Genomic DNA, 6,804 nt, shown 5'->3' on the forward strand with positions numbered 1-6,804 from the left:
ATTTTGTAATTATATAATCGGTTGGTTATTATGAAACAATTTTTTTTCGAAATAACATTTTAAAAAATAAAATAGATTTTTAAACTTTCAATGCGTTTTTTTTAAAATATAATAAGAAACAAATTTTAAATTATAAAATGTTTAGAATTTATAAAAAAAATTTTTTAAATTTTCTAACCAAAATATTTAAAATTTAAAAAAATGCTGAAATTTTAAGAATTGATTTTATCTTCTAAAAAAAATTTTCTATCAACAAAAAAATTGTTTTATACATTATTTTATATATTATTTATATATATAATATATAATTATATATAATATAATATAATATAATATAATGTAATATATAATTATATATATATATAATATAATATTATATTTTATACAGAATTTTTTTTAAATCAAAGTTTTTTGTTAGATGAGTTTTTTTCTAAAATTAAATAATAAAAGTATTCAAATATTTTTATAAGCTATTGTATATTTATGATTTATAAATAAGTTTATTTAATTTCACATTAATTTATGGAATAACATCAACTATGTATACAATGCACATGAATTGTATTATCAGAAATGCTAGCATTTCTTTTATTTCTTTTTAACTTACAAAGAATCCAGATAAACCTACTGATTTTAAAAAATATAATGTTGCAAGTTATAACTTTAATTCCTAATAACTAAAATTCGCTTGAAAAATTTAATTTTTGCTAGAAAAATGGCATTAAAACTTTTCTTGTTAGAACTTTTGTGATATTACTCTTCATTATGGGGTCGATATATATAGCTATAGATATACATATAGTTTCGGAAATTTCAAAATTATATATACATATTTGAAAAAGATCAAATAAATTTATTTATAAATACCGATTTTAATACGTACTTTTTATCAAATATATTTCAAATGAAGTTTAATTTAAAACAAATATTTATTTCTTGAAACTATCATTTTGCAGATTAATTTATTTGAACTTATTAATAACAAACAATTATGTTCCAGTTAATATCTTTATAATATATGTTTAAATAATTAATAGATAAATCATGTTGCGCCATATAGGAGCGAACTTATCAACAAGATGCTATAATATCACTTTTACAACTTGTGTGGCATATACATGTTTCCTGCCTATGAAAAATTGCTATGAAAAAATGCATACGAACATATAATTTACAAAATGTCTCAAATAATTGAAGCCATGATTTCAGAAACAATGCAAATCTATTAATTAATATTTTGAGAAAAACGCATTGAAAGTTTGAAAATCTATTTTACATTGAAATAATTGCATAATTATTAATAATCAAAAGTCTCAAAAATGTTCTTGCAATTATAATATTTAAAAATATTTGTGATGTTTCCATACGTACTTGTGATCATAAATACTTTTATCGTTGAAAAACTTGTAAAGGATAAGATTTTTATGTTGCTTTTAATATAATATATACGTCATAATTAAACATCACAAAATCAAGATCAAAATGCATCAGTTATCTAGGGAGATATTTTTGGTATATTTTCTCGATTTCATTTGCTTCACTGATTTGTGAAAAACGAATAAGAAAGGTATAAATGATTTATGAGTGAAATAAAACAACATATTCATATTTTGTTTCACGATGCATAAGTTTTTAAGTTTCTTAAAGTATATATTCAAAAAGTAAAATTCTAAAATTGTAATTCTAATAATTCTAAAATAATGCGATAATTAATAGAAATAATAAATAGATCTAATTGTAAATATGTTTATAACAATAATAATAATTCACAAAATGAACTTGTTCTATTTTGAAAATTAAAAACAGCTTTAATTGATAGATATCATTTTCAGAAAAATTCAAAAAAAAAATTAATCTTATAATTTTCCAGACATATTTTATATATCTTTCGATATGATTTATCGACTGCACTGACGTCGAGAAGTTTCCGGTATTTATGGTGATTATACAAGCCTGTATTGCAGAAGACAAAGAAGAATCAATTAATTGTTCGCAGCCGAATTATTCCAAAACTCGAAGGAAGGTCTCCTATTAGTTACCTTGAAATCCCATTTCGGCTAGACTCGCAAATAGCGAACAACATGAGCAATTCATGAGCAACTAACTGTATCACTATAAAGAAAACTTGTTTTCTCTCTTTCTCAAGAGATCTGCAAGAAAATCAAAAATACTAATTGTTAATTTACGTGTAATTAATGGAACTCTCATGTAAGTATATTATCCATACATGAATCCATAAATGAATCCATAATTCATTTGATATTTGCTAATTTTAAACATAAGTTTATTTTAATTTGTTTTTATTAATTTATGAATTTGTTTTAATATAACAGTTTTAAAACAGATATTGATCGAAATAAAGAGTTTCTTTTTTTTTTTTTTTAAATTTTAATAATAATTCAAATAATTTCAAATTATGTACAATAGCGCCCAGTTGCAAGATCAAAATTGAAACATATTAATTATTTAAGGAAAATATATTAATATCCTAAGAAATATTTGCAGTCTTTTTTTCGATTTCATATTCTTCATTGATCACAAAAAATATGAAAAAAAAAATATATTTTTTATAAGTAAGAAAAAATAAAATGTTTACAATGCATATCATAAGAATTTTATTGTATTCTGATTTTCATTGTTGCCGATAAAATATTTATATGGAAATATATTTTAATAGTAGATGAAGTTAGTAATATAATTATTAGTCCAAAATATATTGAATTTTTAGAGGCATATGTGTATCTTAAAAGCTAAATTTTATAGGAATTCATTTATTATTGTTGATTATTTAATAATAATTATGTATATAATTATTTTGAATAGTATACTGAATAATATTCAATCTTTCTTATTTATATATAAAATTTTTTTAATGTTAAAAAAAAATTTATTCTTATGATAAAAACATTTTTAACTTATAGATTTTATTCAAACTTTTACTTTTAAGAATCAATTGTTTTATTTGTTTTTATGTATAATGAAACTTATTATAAGAATTTTTTTAAAAATGTTTCATTATCCATTTTATAAATAGAACTTATTAAAAAGTTCCATAATTGTTTTAAACTTTTTTTTAAATAATTATCTAATATCTTTTTCATAAAATTTAGCTCTCTTTTTTTTTCATCTAATTTAAAATCAATATATTTTTCTCTTTAGAGTACTAAAATGCTGAAAAATTTTCAAAATTTGATTTTTTAATTATGATATATTCAAACTTTCGTATAAATATTATATTTTTAAAAATTTGAAAATTTTTCATTTTATTTATTTATTTATTTATTTATTTTTTTTTTGAATTTTGACAAGCAATTTATCTCACTTATACAGAATATTAATATATTCATGAATCATCTTTGGAAAATTAATTAGAGGTAAAAAAAAAATTGGTATATAAAAATATCGATTGAAGCTTATTTATTAAGTTATAAGCAATTTAAATTTGGATTAGATAAAATAAGATGCAGATAGAATGAGATAACAATGTGACAGAGATAGAATTGCCCCATTCATTAAACTTCAGTAGCTTATAAACTAACTAAATAAATAAGCTCCAATATTTTGTATATCAAGTTTTGTATTTTTTTTTTTTTTTTTTTTTTGACCTTTAGAATTGATCTTTCAAAAGTGATTCAAAAAATATATTAATATTTTGTACACAGAATAGAATATATTTATGCAAAATTTAATTATAGAAAAATTTATAGAATGACACATGATATATAAAAAGACACAAAATATTCAAAATGTAATATGTATTGTGATCTTGAAGGCTGAAATACGTTATAACATTATTTAAACTTCATTTTTTTTCATATTGATAAAAATTTGATTTTGCATAAGCATTTGCAGTTCAAATATTTTGTTTTTAGAATAAATCTATTGACTTATATTGTTGATATTTAAAAGATTAAGATAAATTAATATTAAAATTATTGAAACATAATATTTTCTTAGAATATAAATAATTAATTATTGTCAATATCATATTATAATGTTCATTTGTCCTATTTTGAGACGTATTATTAAATAATTTATGGACAAGAATGTATGTAGATTTTCTATTCCGTTTTGCCAGATATTCTTAATTGTCCTTTTTGTTTGTCGTCAACTTCGTTGATCGTTGATCAAAAGGAATTTTAATCTCTTAACAATGGTGCGTCGTTCAATAGACCAGATTTAAGAATTAAAAATGTAAAATGAGAAAAAATTCTTGTATTGTGAAAATTGTATTATTAACAAAATATGTGTTAATTATATTTTTATATTTATATTATAATCTAATATTATTTAAAAAATATCCAATATTTTTATAATTATAAAAATATAATTACAAATAATGTTAAAATCAAATTATAGACTATTGATCACTGTATATTATATATTATATATTATTATTGATATACATAATATATTATCATTGATTTTATTACTAATATTTCATTCTGATTGAGATTAAAACTTTTTCACATTACTGTTTATAATTTAATTTTTATAAATTTAATACTGTCTTTAAATAATGTCTTTAAATTATTTAAAATTAATTTTAAAAACAAATAAATTTAATTCTTTATATAAAAAATTTATAAATATTTCAGTGATTTATCTTAAAGACTGCTTATCCGGACAGATTTGTCTTCCAATTAGTTCAAATAATCGACTTTTCACTGTACGTTGTGAATAATTTCGTATGGTCGTTTTATTCGAGTGACAGTAAGCAAAGAAATCGATGGAATTTACGAGCCAAAAAATAGCAGTCTGCTCGCTTCGAATAAAGAATCGTTCGCTTGGTGAATAAACACAATGCAGGTATGGAAAAACATGGATTGCCAATACAAAATTATTTAACAGATCGTTTAATTTGTGTCATTAATAATTGAGCAACTTAAAAAATTAATTTTGTTATTTGCAAATGTTATGAAATTAAGCAAATAATAAAAAAAAGTATAAAAATATTATTTCATTTCTCATGTGAGATGGAAAACTTTAGATAATAAAACTCAATTCACTTTTTCATCAAAATTGAGATATGTGCTCTTTCATATATATCCAGATAAATTTGAATAGATTGTAGATTGTTTATAACATAATTTAAAAAGAGAAATAAAAAAGCAAACTATATTTTTTAAATTACATCATGATTTTTTATAGTTGAATAAAATTTAAAATCATTGTGCTGTAAAATTAAAAAATATGAGAGATTTTATTATCTGATCACAGATTAAATGCCTGAAATATTATTTATATTCAGATTCATTGAAGCTTAAACATTTATTTTTTTATTTGATTAAAGTGGATAAAAATTTTCCAATAAATATGGAAAATGGCTGTGTTCTATTTTTCATTTCTTATTTGTCAAATTTTGAAAATAGATTGAGGTTTTTATATCGCACATTTACTATAATAGTCACATAAATTACAATTTAAAAAAAAAATGATTTTGAATTTCTTGCATATTCAAATTGCTATGAGAGTGCATGTTGCAAGATGCATTATGTCAAAATACTAAATAAAAAGTTGACAATTTACAGAACTTAACTATTAAAAAATACAATTATCAACGATTATTTATTTAATAAAGTGATTAATGCATATTTTGTTATTATTTCAGCAAATATATAATATGTTATGTGGCAATATAAAAAATACAAGTTTTAAATTTTTGGTAAATCTGCTACATATTATAACATATAATTGCAACATATTTTTTATTGTAATATGTTAAAATTAAGAGTTATTTATTTAAGATACATGTCATTATTTGAAATACTTATTGTCATGATAATGTTTATATAAAATTAAAATATATATTTAAAATATAATTTCTTTTTACAATTATTATTTTGAAAAGAAGTTTATTTATAATATATCTAAGAAAATTATTAATATCACTCTAAGAAAATTATTAATTTTTTGCCACTTCTAATTCCAGATAATCAACATGACCTAATTTTATGTAATTGATTACAATAAAATTTTTCATCGTAAGTTTAAACATTTTCTTTCATTTTAAAAAGTTTCGTTTTAAAATATTTGAAATATTTTCTATAATTATTGTCTTTGAAAAAGTTTAAACTATTTTTATGATATTTTTATCAGTTAAAGAAATAATAATATTTATTTCTAATTATCCATCAAACATATGAAAAATCCATTTTCTCCAATTCTATCTATTATTTCTAAATTCGAATTTCCCTTTTTTCTTTCAAAAAGAAAAAAAAAAAAACTTTCACTATCCTCTATAAAATGTTGTTTACTTCTTCATACCTGTTCCAGGATATCGACATAAAACTTTTTATGATTCGCATAAAGGAAACATCGATTCGATTCATCGTTTCTGAATGGCATGAATTTAACGTCGAACGGATAAAAATAAAGAGTCGAGCTTTATACGAAGAGACAAAGATTTAAAAATATATCGTGGAACAAGAAGATAGGAAAGAGTAGGGAGAAGGGAAAGAGAGAGAAAAAGAGGAAAACAGATTGTTGTCGTCAGTCGGTCAGAACTAGCTCGTAAGAAGCCATCCCCCAGGAGCTTTCCGGTGTCAGACGCTTCCTGTGTTCCTATCTGACTCTATATACCTATCGATCCTCGGTCTGCACCCTCCTCTTTGTGCCATCCGACTGTCGTCCCTCTCTATTCGTCGCCCTTTCGACCTCCTCTTTCCTCCAGAGCTTGGAGATCTACAGGGTGTTAATACAGTACACTTGTCGAACACTTTTGGAAAATAAATTTTAGAAGTCAAAACAAATGTGAAAAATTAAGTAATATATAAAAATATTGATTTCAAGGCCAATGTTCGA

The 6,804-nt window shown here is 21.4% G+C and overlaps 1 long non-coding RNA gene across 1 annotated transcript; it reads left to right on the top strand.

Annotated features, from left to right (window-relative positions):
• The first annotated feature begins 1,459 nt into the window (after positions 1–1,459).
• Positions 1,460–6,526, top strand: LOC116415654 (uncharacterized). The gene is made up of 5 exons (XR_015294743.1): positions 1,460–1,567; positions 1,871–2,208; positions 4,599–4,809; positions 5,933–5,984; positions 6,277–6,526. It is a non-coding gene; the product is annotated as an uncharacterized LOC116415654 (long non-coding RNA).
• Positions 6,527–6,804: the final 278 nt, after the last annotated feature.

The sequence above is a fragment of the Apis florea genome, unplaced genomic scaffold (genome assembly GCF_048593485.1).
Source record: "Apis florea isolate Af1SG1 unplaced genomic scaffold, ASM4859348v1 contig_37_pilon, whole genome shotgun sequence".
NCBI lineage: Eukaryota > Metazoa > Arthropoda > Insecta > Hymenoptera > Apidae > Apis > Apis florea.